The 17,011-nt window shown below is 38.3% G+C and overlaps 1 long non-coding RNA gene across 1 annotated transcript; it reads right to left on the bottom strand.

The window, feature by feature from the left end:
• Positions 1–1,506: 1,506 nt before the first annotated feature.
• On the bottom strand, positions 1,507–3,980 carry LOC135086285 (uncharacterized). Its single transcript, XR_010260375.1, has 4 exons — positions 3,896–3,980; positions 3,499–3,585; positions 2,561–2,632; positions 1,507–2,439 (listed from the first exon to the last, which is right to left on the bottom strand). It is a non-coding gene; the product is annotated as an uncharacterized LOC135086285 (long non-coding RNA).
• Between the last annotated feature and the right edge of the window lie 13,031 nt (positions 3,981–17,011).

Genomic DNA, 17,011 nt, shown 5'->3' with positions numbered 1-17,011 from the left:
TGTGTTCAAAACACCTGCATACTTTAAAGTGCCAAAAAGTAAAATTTTTTTTTTAAAAATCCTATGAAAGGGGAGGTCGATTTCTCGCCCACCGTGCGCCGCAGCCGCCGCGTTCGCCTGACGCGCGCCAGTCAATCTTAGTCAGCTGTCGATTTTTCATAAAAACATTGCGCGCGCGCTTAATTCATTCGTGACCTAGTTAGTTTTATGTAAATTTCTGTTTCGATATTCTACTGTGATTTGTGACCTTGTTATCTATCTACTTCTTACTCCTTCTTATTGTGGACAGTTATTCTGTGTGTGACGTCAATAAACTGTTTGGTGTTTCCCTAAGACTGTGTTGTGATTTATAAACGTCCTTACTACACACATAACAAAATACACTTTCCACAATCGTGTAATTGCGTTGGTAATTACTTTGTATTTTTAGTGTCAATTTAAAATTTGTTTATTAGTGCACGTTTCATAAATGGATAACATTCAGACAAGTAAGTCGATTTATTTTTTTATTGGCTTTTAAAGCTTTCCAAAATGTTTTAGAATAATTAAATGTGTAGACATAAATAACCAGTTATTTATTACTTGCTTTTGCAAATTAATAAGTAACTCAATTTGATTGTACTGCAAAAGCAGGCTGTTGATTTTAAAAAACAATTCGATTATTCATTTTCTAAAGCTTTTAAAATTAACAAAATTATTAAAAATAGTTACGCATGCCAACAAAAATAACCGGTTATTTATTAATTCATTTTAAAACTTTATAAGTAACTCAATTGACTGCGTGCGCAACGCCATTGGCCGGCCGCACCGAGAGGTGGGAGGTTGAGTGGGGGCGCTGCGTACTACCGAGCGACAGCGGAGCAACTCGCTCACTTCGCTCCGGATTTTCGAACCGAACGGTTGTTAAGCGAAAGCTCTGCTCCTCTGTCGATCGGAATATTAATTAAATTATTAATTACCTGCATTTCTGTAAATTAATTAATAATATTTTTTACTGAAAATTAGTTCTTTTTGTTCTTGTAATTTTGATAATGCCTAAAATAAAATTATTGCTAAATTAGTTTTCTTTGCATTTCTTTTGTATTTCTCATGAGCCAACAAAATAGCAGAACCGATGGCCATAGTGTCACCGGTTCTGCCCCTTTTAAAAATAACACCGACGGTCAAAATCCGATATATCTTTATTTAAAAAATTATTCCTCAAGCCTTTTAGGAGATGGGGTGGGTCGAAAAACACGCTCAAATCATGTCCAGAAATGTGAACGGAGCCATCTAAAACAAAAGAAGGAAATTAATATTATGTACTTAAAATTATTAAAATATTTATTTGTCATGCTACAGAACTTATTAATAAAAAATAGAGTTTCTGATTATACCAACTAAAACCATAAAAGTAAAATTTATAATTCAGTATGGAAGACTAAAAATTCATACTAAAGCCTGGTCCGTGAGCACGTAGAATTTTGTCCAATGACCCCTAGCTACCCTTCTCGGATGGCTTCTTATTTTTACAGTTTCCGCCCTCAAAGATTTTATCGCAGTTCGAAATGTTGATCCTTGGTTGCATACAAGTCCCAAAGGAATCAACCCAGCCTCGGCTATATTAGTAATAAGCTTTTTTAAAATACACTGTAGAGCAGCTGACGAAACAGTGCCTTCACAGAAATAAAAAGCTACACTTTGTCGCCAAGAAGAACAAATCCCTCTGACCATGAACACCAATGCATGATCGCAAAACTTCAATTTTCTTTCGCCTGCTACATCCACAAAACCATAAATCTGATCATTTTTCTCATTGTAGGTCAGATGAGGTGTTAATGATATTTCATCAAAAACAATCGTGCAAAGTTTTTGTTGGGTATCCCAATTTTTCGTTTTGTTTAATAAATTCAAAAATTTTTGGATTCAGGCCAGGTTGTATATTGATATTTTCTGCAAGTCTATGCAAAGTTCTCTTATTAGGTAATGCAAACATATTTTCTAATAATCTATATGACTTTGGACTTTGCTTCATCAATGCTAATGCAATTAACTTTTCATCCAATGTGAATCGACGCCCCATTTTGTTTTTTCTACATTGTTTTAACTGCATTAGTAAAAATGTCTGTGCTTGTTTGTTTAAGCAATAAATTCTTCAGCAATGCATCATTCTTTCCATTCAGAACAGCCTTTTCAATTCTTTGGATTGCTGTGTCACCTATGCTTTTGCTAGCAATATTTGTGACATCCTTTATGAATTGTTTCTTCTTTGATGAAAACTTTTTAATAATTTTAGACTCTAAAAATAAAATTGTTGGTTTAAAAATACATATCTCTAGTCTTGATATTAAAGATATTACAATACATTTTATGAAAAGTACCACATACTGTTCTGATTAAAACACTTCTTGACTTTCTTACTGCTTTCCATTTTCATTGAAGATGGATCAGATGTACTTTCTGCAAACAAAGTGAAATTTGTAATGAAATAATGATAAACAGCAGTACAGGGGGATTTAAGCTAGATTAGAATAGAGTAAACATTGTCACATGTAGTTTCAGAAGCTATGATTAAACATACCTTTCTGAGGATTTATAACAGATGATACATCTTGAGAATAGGAGCAAGAAGGTTGTACATCATAACTGGGACCTGAAAAATATTAATAAGCTTTGATTTATTAACCTTAAAGTTTATTGATATGTTACGGTCAAAGTGATAAATGTGAAAATTATGAATAATCGCCGGTTTTTATGAATAATTACCGCATGATTTGGTAAATGTGATTAATATGAGGTCATTTATGTGTGTATAAAACTAAATAGGCGGCTTAGGGGTGGCCCAAGGGCCACCCCCGCCGCACCTTAACCTATTTTTCACTTTAAAATAAAACATTATGTTATAGGCATCATAGAAAAGTAATATTATGTAAGAAACATTCCAAACTCATTATGCCAAATTATATTAATATATGATATCAAAACGTTCAAAAGTTTGGCTGTACACGAGCACGTACACAAGATGTTGTTCTCTTTTATGAAATTTGTTAGTACTACGGTTGAATTATTAAATAATCACTGTTAAATGTGATTAATTTATCTCTTTTACCGCGACTGTCGGTAATTATTCATAATAACCGGTTATTATTAATAATTTTCAATTTATCACATTAACCGTAACAGATATACTAGTCTCCCGCAGCTTAGCCTGAATGTTTTTTGAGATAACATTAGATTTGAAAAAATAAATCTCGTTTATTCCCTATTTTATGGGAATTTCGAAAAATTGTTTCTTAGTGCATCTCTACTCTAGTATACTCAAGGTAGGTATATGTGTGCCAAATTTCAAGTACCTATGTAGGTCCAGTTGGCTGTGTGTTGTGTGTTATTTAGAAATCAACTAAATTGTTTTTTTTCCTCAAGACAGTTTAGTTGATTCTTCAGAAGTAAAATATTCAAGTATTTGATGTAAAATTACAATACTGATTATAATAGCAAATGTGGTTATTTATTACATACCTGCCTTAGGAAACATGTCTGTTTTATCATTTTTTTGCTCTTCAGATGTCCCTTTACAATAAATGTGGTCACTTAAGGGAAGGTTGTCTGAAACAACAATAATTAAGATAAGTATCAATTATTAGATATTTTGTTTCGTAAAACTAGGGTAAACAAGATAAAATTGCAACTTAAATAAAAATAGTTGTGTCAACATAGAAAGAAGATAAGATAAAGATCTGAAAGGTAATGCAACTGTTTATAGCATCATATCACAGCAGAAAGCATTAAGCCACTGCACCATCGAATTTCTCCTTTCATGAAGTAAATTCATTTAACATCAAAGTGAATTTCACAAGAATTAAGTATGTAGGTACTAACTAATAATACAATATTAGATGAGGTTATTATGACATACCTGGTCTTACAATAGTAACATTATCTGCAACATCATCATCATTGGATCTCTCTTTGAAGTAACTGTGATCAGCCAAAGCATTAAGAGCGTTTACGCGAAGCGCGGCGATTCAAGGGGCATCATTGGAAATGATTCGCGGGCGGCGTTTTTTAATAGTTTTCAAATGTTTATAGCAAAACAATAACAATGAATTATATATTTTTTGAAAGTAAATATTTTAAAGAATATGTTATTGTAGCGAATCCCGAGGGAAAGTACTTTTTAAAAAAGACAAAAATTACTTCGCACTGATTTTAATAAGAAAACAAATTACAATCAAAAATAATTAACCCAGATACTCCTGAAACTTTTTATACTTGTCAATTTTTATAAATTTTTAGTATGTTTCTAAATAGAGGTCAAATATCCACAGAAAAATATTAGAAAAATTCTTGGTCAACTGGAAAAGCCGGAAAATGGGTGGTGTTTAAACACCTGGTCGGAGAATGGACTACTACCACAACTACTACTATGAGAAAAAAACATACTAAAATTTTGTTAGGTTTAAGAGTTAAAAAGGAGTTGTAAGTTATACACATTTACTAAAAAAATACCAAAATCTTATTCAGAGCTATTGTATACAGGGTCCTTCTAAACTAGCTACATTCCTTTTAATGGGGGCATCTATACGGTACACTGAACAAGTTCACCAAATTTGAGTATGTGTTTTATAATGATTTTACAAAGTTACATTTTCTAACAAAAATAAAAATTCATTTCGTCTTACATAATGGAACATGCTGTATTTTTTACTCACACAACAAAGCTGTAGTGTATTCATTCTGCACAGGAACACGAGACACAACACACACAACGCTCACTACCACTGCACACTTTTTTGTTGTTTACACTCACGTCATAACAACTCACAGCAGTCGTCACAGCTGATAGCCGATTAGCTGATCGACTGATTGGGCGAGCTATCACTTCAATGTTGCAGGCCTACTCTCATATCGTTGTCTATCCTTATTATCTTATGTTAATCACAGTAAAACGGACTCACGATACCATCGAAAAATCAACCAGCAAAGGCCATGATTTTTAAGGCGCGTCTTAGTAAATTTATTTGCATTTGTGCACCTGTGCGTCATAGTTCACTTCACGAGCACTACAAAACGCACCTTCACACAAGAAAGCTAGTCAAAAACTGAATTAAATCAAAGCGCACGCGCCGACAAATGCCGACAAGCCGCACGCCTTTTGTTGACACAAAGACGCCGACGCCGCCAAAGCAAGAGCCGAAAAGTTGGCATAAGCGTACAGTCGACAAAAAAGAAACTTATTTGTTTATTATTTTCAACCGACTTCAAAAAAGGAGGAGGTTCTCAATTCGACCCGTATGTTTTTTTTTTTTTTTTTATCTGCTTGCTTTCGATTTCAATTGATTCGAATCTAAATTATGGTGTTGAGTATTTCATGGTAAAATATCCTATAACAGATAATAATTAAAAATTAATCGAACTTATTGTTTTGTGAAGGTAATTCAATGGCCTAGTCAATTATTTAGAAACATTAAATTAGACTATTGAAGCAAATAAAACTCTTCAATTTGTTTGTATTGATATTCCATTTATCCTAAATCAAAGTCCATTCTTAAATTAATCGTTAATGTCATCATTTCTATTACAATAGAAAAGTAGATGAGGTAGGTAGGTACCTAATTAGTTAAATAAAATTTCCGAATCATTTCCGTTCCAACTTGGTATTTATTTATGACCTATCTTATGTACCTGTGATTTAACAATAAACACAATTTTAATTTGAATAGTAAAAAAAAGTTTGTTGCATTTCTTAATTTTATTTTGGTGAGTGTACATTGCGCTAGCCGGCGGCCGGCGGCACGTGTCTAAAGGCGGCGGCACGTGTCTAAAAGTTCGTTTGCTGCGCGCCGGCTAGTGTTGTACGATACGACACTCGAGTCTTGGAATCTTACTTATTAAAAGTTTGAAGAAAATAAAATAGCTATGAATTAAGACTGTGTGTTTATTACTTTATTGGACCGTTTTAACTTTTTGATTACGAAAATCGCCAGTCTTTAGATGGATACTTCTGATTCGATTACTTATTTGCGTTTAATGCAATTTTATTGATATTACATTTGTATTGTGCGATTTATTTTATTTTCAATTAGGATATAACATACGGATGATGATATGAAATCACTCATTATTGCCTATTAGTATACACCAACTCAAGTTCATGTCATGATTCAGTCTAGCTCAAAGAACTTAAAATACTCGAAAGGACTCGGAAGACTCAATTATTCCCTTATTCATGTGACTAACGAGTCCTAGTCTTAAAAATAAACTCAAGTCTCAAAATAAAGACTTTAAAGACTCGAGGTTCTTACAACACTAGCGCGGTCGGCTATTGTGAGGGACGGCTGTCTTTGATACCACCGACTCCGCCACGCATAAATAAGGATGTCAACTCCAAAATTCTTTCTAATCTTAACAATAATAAAACTATCATTATTTACTTTTATAATTTTTTTTTGTTTCTACGATGATTTTAATGATTATTATTTCAGTTTATAATTGATAGTTGGGAACAATTATTTACTTATTTACTTCGGAATACTAAAGACTGCCGATAATCACAGGTAGATAATTCGATAGCGTTTAGTTTCTGCTATGATCGAGTCAATTACGAATCACATTTTTAATTTGCTAAGGGGATATTAAGCGATTAAAATTAACATGAAAAATGTGCCTGCTTTATCGTAATAATAACCGTAATTCTAAATTTCATAGTCATGGTAACTATCCCATTTGTGTATGGCATAAAAATAAGTCATTGATTTCGGCAACTAACTTTTTTGCTTCGTTTCGTTGCTACGTTTGAAATAAAAGATTTTTACAAGCGCAAAAGTATTTTAACGAACTTTTGAATAAACATCATTCCATTAAGGCCACTAAATAAGTACTTACCACATAAGATTTTTTTATGTTACCAAAAATAAATAAACTTTAATTTTCTGCTTAATTTAATTCCTTAAATAACTAGTAGTAGCCCTAGAATAGCTTGTGTGGCGCCCGGTCCGTCGTCCGGCGGCACTCTTGTGTTCGCGGCCAGTGGCCCAACGGCAGCACAAGCGCAATGGCGGCCATTACGTAAGCTCGTGTGCGTGCGGATTTTTGTCAGTGTAGTAGTGAATCAGCTGAACAGGGTGTTGTATTGGGTTGATAAGAAATGAAGTTGTTTCCTTAATTATCTCGGAAACTAGCCTGAATTTTTGGCTCAAACTTTGGGAAAGTATTCAGTGTGACGTATACATGCTCCCATTAAACGGAACGTAGCTGATTTAGAAGGACCCTATATGGTAAGACATAAATCATAGCCTAGGACTAAAGTACGTGGCGCATTTTTTACACCAAATTGATTTTTTCTTGCAAATTTTACATGTCAGTTGCGTGTAGTACTCGTAAGTAAAGTTGTACACAGGGAGGGATGTAAGCTCCGTGGACCCTGGTTGTGGTGCCATTCTTCATAAATATTTTTTAGGAGTATGACTGCTTTGCCATGTATATTTTAGACATTTTGGCACAGAACTTTCACAGAAGGTAATTGTTGTAATTGTGATTGCGGTAGGTACTTTCAAGGCAGAAGAACTAACTGCATTGGAGGCATCATTAGATTCATATCGTCTTTCTTTTAAAAAAATCAGAGAGCGGGATGTTATCATCTTTATCTGAAGAAGACTAATAATTGTCGTACAGTACTTCTGCCTAGGCTCTAAGTTGCGAACCTGGACCTTACACGCTATAAGTAGCAATGCAGAAGCAACGGATGAATATTCTGGTGAAGAAGACCACATTACCTGACAAAATCTTCCAGGTTATAGTTAGATAAACGGAACCAGGCTAACCTGGAAGATTTTGTAAGGTAACGTGGTCTTCTTCACCAGAATATTCATCCGTTGCTTCTGCATTAGCATTTTCTGGTGGTAAAATTGCTATGTGATTCGGTATCTGAGCATCGTCGTCAATGTTTTCTAATACGTCCACAATTTCGTGAAGTCTCAGCGGTCTTTTATATCGTGGCCTAAACTTTTAATGAATATACAGGTTAGACGTGGATTATGCGACCAGGTGTTAAAACACCGATCGTAATTTTGTCATAAAAAGTCTCAAAAATGTAAAGCTTTTCAAAAACATATGTTTATTGTTTTGTAGCAAACAGTAGTACATAAAATAATAACTAGTATAATCTGAGGTATTAATAGCAAGTTTATGAAATATCTTACCATTTATTAGACGTTTTTGCACAAAACTAAATAACAGAATTCAAAATAATAAAAAACTAACAAAATAAAGCAAATATGCGATATCGAACATACTCAATTACAGCTTGATTCGTAATGAAGAGAAAATACAAGGAACAGTAAACAAATTCTCGATATTTTTATAATTTATCTGAGGATATTCCGAACTACTTTTTAGCGGTGTTATAACACCTGGTAGGAGTAAGTGGGTTAACACACAAAATGCAAAATCCGAGAGTTCCGATCGCAGCGACGGCTGAAGGCAAAGTGAGCCCGAGTCGCACTGCGCGCTGACTTATACAGGGTGTCCCGTAATGCAACGTCAAGCCGAAACTGGGTGTTGAGGCAAGTTATGCTGGTTATCAGAAAAATATAAAAAAAAAATCTATGTGTCATTTTGTCAAAATAATAGGCATTTAAAAAAAAAAAACAAAAAAATCTACTCCCGGTGACGGTCTTTTTACACGTGTTGCCACAAAACTTCACTTTTTCCAAATTTTTTTTTTGTTATGTAACCCTGAATAATGCTTCTCTAAATTGTTATCAAAATTACAAAACCAGCTGCTCCAGCTTGGATGAAAAAAATACATTATTCCCAAAAAAATTTTCAAAATAAAAATTTTGTCTAGTTTAAACTGACTGTACTGAAAAAAAATTGTACTACGCGAGTATGGCAAGTGACGTCATAATTTGGCGCATTAAGTAAGGATTCCAAAATGGTATAACACTTGGTAAATTCTTGCTGTAATTGTCGACAATTTTTGTTTTTTTGGAAATAATCCCGTTTTTAACTTTATCTACCTTGGTTAAAAATTATTATTCTAATGTGCCCAAAATTCAAGTTTCTGTGACTGACTACCGTACAGCCAGTCACAAAAACTTTTGTCACCATGACAGTAATTAGTAGTTGACATACTGTGACAAAAGTCACCCGTGCGCGCGCGCCTTTACTACCTGCTCTGCCTGCACTTGTACTTGGTAACAGGGATAATAAGGATATGAAGTTTCGGTTATGGATACGGTTACGGATATTAGAATAATATTATACCGGTTTCGGTTACGGTCACGGATATGAAATCATTTCAGATTATCCGAAAGTTTCGGATAATTTCGGTTACGGAATTATTAGAATTTCAAAAATGTAGGTATAATTCAAATAGCAAGATGCTGCGTGACCCACATAGCTACTTTATGTACCAACTAAGACGACACCTATGTATGATAAAGGTAAAACAGGCTGGCATATTAGATGGTGCCAGGGAATGCCAGACAAGTTGGTAAAAATATTAAGATTTAAGGTACAATTCCAAGACGGGCCGCAGACCGCAAACAGCAAAACTCTATGAAAACGGCAGCGCGGCATTGCAGCTGCGGCGTGTATACTGCAGATTTCATAGTTTTACAGTTTGGAATAATTGTACCCTTAGACTCCGCCTTTATCCGAAACTATCCGTAACTTTTGAATCAGTTTCGGTTACGGTTATGAATATTTTTTTATTTCGGATATCCGATAGTTTCGGTTACGGTTACGGATATCCATAACATCCCTGCTTGGTAAGATGGCACTCTCCGTCCCGCTCATACCTTTTAAAATGGCTTCTCCACCTCACTTAAGCCAGAAACTTGAATTTTGGGCACATTAGAATAATAATTTTTAACCAAGGTAGATAAAGTTAAATACGGGATTATTTCCAAAAAACCAAAAATTGTCGATAATTACAGCAAGAATTTACCAAGTGTTATACCATTTTGGAATTCTTACTAAATGCGCCAAATTATGACGTCACTTGCCACACTCGCGTAGTACAATTTTTTTTCAGTACAGTCAGTTTAAAGTAGGCAAAATTTTTATTTTGAAATTTTTTTTGGGAATAATGTATTTTTTTCATCCAAGCTGGAGCAGCTGGTTTTGTAATTTTGATAACAGTTTAGAGAAGCATTATTCAGGGTTACATAACAAAAAAAAATTTGGAAAAAGTGAAGATTTGTGGCAACACGAGTAAAAAGACCGTCACCGGGAGTAGAATTTTTTGTTTTTTTATAAATGCCTATTATTTTGACAAAATGCCACATAGATGTTTTTTATATTTTTCTGATAACCAGCATAACTTGCCTCAACACCCAGTTCCGGCTTGACGTTACATTACGGGACACCCTGTATAGGGACGGTCGCCGCAAATCTTCACATCTCCTACACGGCCTCTCCTGACAGGAGACCGTCCTCGGTCTCCTTCTTCTTTCAGTCCAGCAGTGGCATGGACAGTCCCGGACCGCTGGGTTAGAGTCCACCAACGGCGTGGCTAGTGCTTGAGGCACCTGCCAGCCCTTGTAGCCCAGATGTAGATGGTTGCTGCCCGTCGTCCGAAGGTAGACCAGAAGCTCGAACGGAAGGTGATTCCGAGCTCAAGTCCTCGACTCGGTCTTCACGAGGCTGTGCGGGCACAGTCTCAAGCTCTTCATTTTCGCTGTCTGCACCTGTGTTAAATTAAGCGAAAACATTTAAGACATAAACTCACGTATTGATAAGTTTTACAACGCTTAACATCCCATACATAAGACGCGTCCGCCATATAAATAGGATGCGAAACGTCGCCAGGATAGATTAAGTCATAGGCACGACGTTAGCGTAACTTAGCCCGGCGAGACAGAGGCACGACGTTAGCATGTCCGCCCCCAATTGTTAGGAAAGAGGCACGACGTTAGCGTTCCCCAACAATTGCACAATCCAGTAAGGAAGCACTACGTTAGCTATTACTGGAGTCCATCCAAAGAATAGTTCACAAACCACTCTTAGATAGCCAGGCATCTTACCATCAAAGTAAGCAGCACACACATCAGGAGTCCATTCTCCGCGCCATGCGACCATGTACTCCGCTGCTGCCTGCGTCGACTTCCCATAGGAGCCGGCCAGAAGTTGTAGCTCATAGCGCCCGTGCGGGAGAATCTTCACCACGCGATACGGGCCGCGCATGCCGGAGTCCAACTTCCCCGTTGATTGAGCTTGCTTCTTAACAAAAACCAAAGAATTTAGTTCAAAACCTCGAGGCGCCTTTCTGCCTTGGTTTACATAGGCGTCTTGAGTCTGCTGGTTTCGCCTGAGACGCTCCTACGCCCTCTGCCGACTCATCTCGCGTAGAGCCTCCCTGTTCGGGCTGGACCCGTCGAGTGCCACATCACGCACTAGGCTTCGGAGAAGAGGTGTTGCCGCATCAATGTCCACCAGAAGATTGAGCGCAGAATATTGAGTCGTCCTATGTCGAGTGATATTCAGGACCAACTGCAGCTTCCAAATAACATTTGGCCACCGTTGCTGTCTATGATTTGCTTCGATGCGAATCATGTTCAATACCGTCCGGCAGTAGCGTTCGACCTGCCCATTGGACTGGTGCATTTCGGGTGTGATTAGATGTACCTCACACCCCATATCCTTGACCCAATTCAGAAATTCAGTTCTTTGGAACATGCGACCTCTATCCGCAACAATCAATTTGGGAGACCCAAATAATGAAATGGCGTTCGTAACATGACGCTTTAATTCGTTAGAGTCTTGTCGATACATTGGGTACAACAGGGTGTACTTGGAAAAAGCGTCAATCACTATGAGAACGTATCGGTAACCATCTACTTCGGGGAGCGGTCCTAGAGCATCCATATGGACAGTCTCGAAAGGTACGTCTGGTTTTTCCCAAGAGGTAATGGGCTGTAATGGAGCCCGTGGGACCTTTTTATGCGAAATACACACCAAACAGTGCGCGATATATTTTTGGGCAAAACTACGCAACCCGGGAAACCAGAAATGTTTAGTAACAAGGTCAACCGTCTTTTCAACTCCGGGATGTTCGTGCTCATCGTGAAACACGCGCAATAGGCTAAGTCTGTGCCCTTTAGGGATATAGCACAGAAGTCGAGAAGGTTCACCAGTAGGTGTATGTCTAACATAGAGAATGTCATTCTTAACGACATATCTACTCGCATCCAACTGACCATCATGTAGTTGCTGGATGAGAGTTCGGGTTTCCTCGTCGGAAGCCTGAGCAATCTGCGCCCAGTTCAGTGGCTTCTGAACCGTACACACATTGACCGGGTTCCGACTGAGATAATCGGCGTGCGACATTAGTGAACCCTTCCGATAGTCCAAATCGAAGTCAAAATCCTGCAGGTACACCCACCACCGAGCCACCCGCGGGAGCAAATCCTTTTTCCGCTTGGTAAGTTTTAATGCGTTACAATCGGTGACTACGGTGAAGTGCACACCCACAAGATAATGCCTGAAGTGTTGTAAGGCTTTGACCACCGCAAGAGTCTCCAGCTCATACGAGTGGTACTTACTTTCAGCTCCCTGCGCTAGCTTACTATAGTAAGCAACCACTCGCTTGTGACCACCCTCGTGCACCGGCCCCGTAACCGATGGAACTTGCATCGGTGTGCACCTCAATCGGCAACGAAGGGTCGTAAATCGCAAGTACGGGCTCACTAGTCAGACACTCGATGATCTCTTTGCGGGCAGCCTGCTGCTCAGGGCCCCAATTGAATGCTACGTCTTTACGCGTCAGAGCCGCTATACAAGCCGTCTTTTGAGCAAAACCGGGTATACAGGATGTTTCTTGTAAGGTGTCAAGCCGAAGGCAGGTGATAGGTGAGGACTGGACCTATCGATTTTACTCCCATGTATGTTTTACAATTTTTCATAGTTTAGAAGTTATCGTTAATTTTGTGATTTTTTCAAATTGTATGACCCAGTAGGCTTTAAATTTTTTTATCTTTTTTTTGGGTCGACTTTTCTCAGATTTCTTTTTTTTGACAGATTCCCTATTAATTGCAGATTTTTGAAAAAAATAATCAACTTCCTATCTTTGATGCAAGATACAAAATTTTTGCCAGAAACATAAAAAATATGCTTTTAGCGGAACATTCTAAAATTTTCAACTTAAAAGTTTGAAAAAAAAAAAAAGAACTTCCATAGGTCCAAAATAATTTTAAAAACTGCGCAGTTTTCTGAACTTTCATAATAACACAAAAAAACATGTACTTAATAGGCCATTATTTTCTGTAATCGCTCCACTAAAGTGGTAAGTCGGAGATTCCGTTACATGTTTTTGACCTTCTTAGGACTAAGTAATGTTTGCAATCCCTTAAGTTTACGTTATGTAGAACACATTTAGAGACAATAACTGAACAGAACATTTTTTGATCCACAACGAAGAAGCTCTTGCCCTTCATCTGGTATACAATAGGGAATATGAAAATATTGATGAACTGCGGACAAAGCTGACTGAAGCACAAAACCAAATTAAAATGAAGAAGGTTTTACGAAGAATTTTTTTGCGTCTTTGTCGAATGTGCATTCAGGTCAACGGCGGACATTATGAACATTTACTTTAAATTAAATCATTACACCCATTTTTGCTCTCTCTCTCTCTCTCTCTCTCTCTCTCACACACACACACACACACACACACACACACACACACACACACACACACACACACACACACACACACACACACACACAAACTCTTTCCCTTTCTCTCACACTCTAATATGTAGGTATATCGAATGTAATCGTAAAGTAACAACCACCACTGTGGTCTAGTGGTAAGGCCACCTATTTAGGACAGCCAATTCCTCTGTTTAGGATTCCGAGTGAAGCTCGCTGATCATCCATCAGTTTTCATCAGGTCAGATGAAGGGCAAGAGATTCCTCGTTGTGGATAAAAAAATGTTCTGTTCAGTTATTGTCTTTAAATGTGTTCTACGTAACGTAAACTTAGAGAATTGCAATCATTAGTTAGTCCTAAGAAAGTCAAAAACATGTAACGGAATCTCCGACTTACCACTTTAGTGGAGCGATTACAGAAAATAATGGCCTTTAAGTACATGTTTTTTTGTGTTATTATGAAAGTTCAGAAAACTGCGCAGTTTTTAAAATTATTTTGGACCTATGGAATTTCTTTTTTTTTTAAACTTTTAAGTTGAAAATTTTAGAATGTTCCGCTAATAGCATATTTTTTATGTTTCTAGGAAAAAGCCTACTGGGTCATACAATTTGAAAAAATCAAAAAAATTAACGATAACTTCTAAACTATGAAAAATCGTAGAACATACATGGGGGTGAAATCGATAGGTCTAGTCCTCACCTATCACCTGCCTTCGGCTTGACACCTTACAAGAAACACCCTGTATACCTCCTAAAATAGCTGGCTAAGCCCATAAACTGACGGACTTGTTTCACGTTTTTCGACTCGTCGGCTTCCGTTAAAGCCCTAACTTTGTCAACGCTCGGCCGCACCTGACCTTCACTGATACTACGGCCTAAATACTCAATCGTGGGTGAGAGGAAGGAGCATTTCTTAAGGTTGATAGAAAAACCCGCATCAGTCAAAGTTTTAAGTACTTTGCGCAAAATAATTAACCCCTGATCTACTGTCTGACTTAGGATCAGAACATCATCAATGTAGACGAGGATTTCACCAGATTCTATATGTTCCCGGAGCGTTTTGGCGATAATTCGCTGATAGACGACCGGGGCATTTGCAAGACCATACGGCATTTTCAAATATTCGTAATGCCCCTCGGGCGTTACGAAGCCAGTTAGAGGAACGGACTCCTTATCCATAGGAATCTGATGAAACCCTGTCGCCATGTCTAAGCTCGTAAAATATTTGTTTCGTCCTAGCCGGTCTATATGGTCATCGATTCTCGGCAATGGAAAACGGTCCTTCACGGTCACGTCATTCAACTTCCGAAAATCGACGCACATTCGATCGGAGCCGTCCTTCTTTTTGACAAGAAGAATCGGGCTGGCATAATCAGATTCCGACTCCTGAATGATCCCTTTTGCCGATAAGTCCTTGACAATCTCCCGAACACGAAGTGTTTCCGCGTGGGAAAGGCGATACGGCCTATAGTTAACTGGGGTGTCACTCTTCAGTCTGATGGACATGCTACCAGTGTTCACGGTAGAAGTAGCTGTACCGGATATTAAAAATTGAGAAAACTCATCTATTATTGCCAACAACTGTTGCAATTCATTTTCAACAAGAGGTGTGTTCACAGGAACAGAAACATCAGACTGAATAGTCATTACCCTATCTGGCTCGATAGTTTCTCTCGTAAGGAGTTGGCGGTCGCGCGTGCGAATATAACGAACGCCCTCTCTATTGAGCACGTCTGTACCAACTATAACTGGCGTGTTCATGTACTCAGACGCAACTACGAACATGTCAACTTCAAGAGTTATACCGTCAAATTCGATTGGCAAAGTCACGTAAGAGGTACTTTCGATTTCTTGACTACCAAGTCCCTTTAATATTCGAAATGCCGGCTTAAGCGCGCAACTAAAATGTCTCAACAAATTTGACGATATAAGCGATATCGTTGAGCCGCTGTCAATTAATACATCAACCGGCACTCCCTGAATCACTGCAACAACAACGTCATTGTTGCGGGTAGTCTCGTTTTCGCGGCAAAAATTGACGTTATTTTTATTACGAGACTCAGACTTTTGTTTGGCAAAACAATTTTCAATTTTATGGCCTGTCTTTTTACAGAACGAACACGTATCGGGCTTTGTTGGCACAAAACAGGTTTTGGACTCGCATTACTGTTACTAGCTGAGGAGGAGCGTTCCTCCTGGTCGGTCTTAGATCTTTTATTGCAATTAGCCTGTCTGTGTCCCAACCGGCCACACGAAAAACACTTGCCTTCATCGAACCGTCTTTTTCTCGGAGGTAAATTAGTGACGTTTTTGTTATTCCCCGCAAACGTATTTTGGGACACGACACGAGCAGAGTTAGCCTTAGGCGTACTAGGCTTCACGTATGTTGAGAAAAATTCAACAAGGTCGTTAGGCGACAGTTTGGCGTTGGTAGCGGAGGCCTTTATTTGAGGGTCCGTGATTCCGCGTATCACGATTGCCGATATCAATTCGTCACTAAGACCCCGAACTATGCGTAAACGAAGGAGTGAGCGACGGGCGTAATCAGCATAGGTAGTGTAGTTATCCGAGTTTGTACTCATTACCTCAAACAAAATGTTAGCAATGTCCGGGGTTTTAGGACACAAAGGTTTAAATTCCTTTTTAAAACTGGTCCAACTACGCTCCGTCGTCACCCACTCGTTTAGCCACGTCTTTGCCTCTCCTTTTAAGCAGTTTCCTATACGTGAGAGATATTCGTGCTCCAATTATTGAGAGACTTTGCTCGATTTTCTCCTCACACCAATCGTCAATATTGTGTAACAGAAGGGAATGGAAACACTTGCTTACAAGTCAACTTTTTATATTTCGCACAGTAATCGGACAGAGTTTCAGCTTAACTTAGTATTCGGTATCGAATGCCCCGGAAAATGAGCTCCTCAGCTATATAATACAAAACCCCCACCCAAATGGTGAGGCCATCGATAACCAACCGGTAGTGACGTCACAGTCTTATGGCGGATGTAGTCAAATGGCGTACTCTGCATTACGGATGTGGCGGCGTTGGCTTGGCGTTGGCTTGGCATTGGCTTGGCATTGGCTTGGCGCTGGCTTGGCGCTGGCTTGGCGTTGGCTTGGCGCTGGCTTGGCGGTGGCTTGGCGAGGCAGGTATAGGCTGGCATACGGTGTTGCGTTACAATCGGCCATCCTGAAACAATTGCTCCCGCAATGGGAACAGAGAGGTTTGTGATTAGCTTTCCAGCAGATCTATTAAATCTTCAGTCTCCAACTGCTCGTCCGAGCTGCTGGCACTGTCACGACACAGGAGCTATACTTTGGTAAGGCCACAAAGTGTCTGCAGAAACTAATGCCGTAAAACTTTTGTATCTTCTTAAAC

This window comes from Ostrinia nubilalis, chromosome W (genome assembly GCF_963855985.1).
Source record: "Ostrinia nubilalis chromosome W, ilOstNubi1.1, whole genome shotgun sequence".
NCBI classification, from domain to species: domain Eukaryota; kingdom Metazoa; phylum Arthropoda; class Insecta; order Lepidoptera; family Crambidae; genus Ostrinia; species Ostrinia nubilalis.
This window is presented reverse-complemented; position numbering and strand designations above follow the sequence as displayed.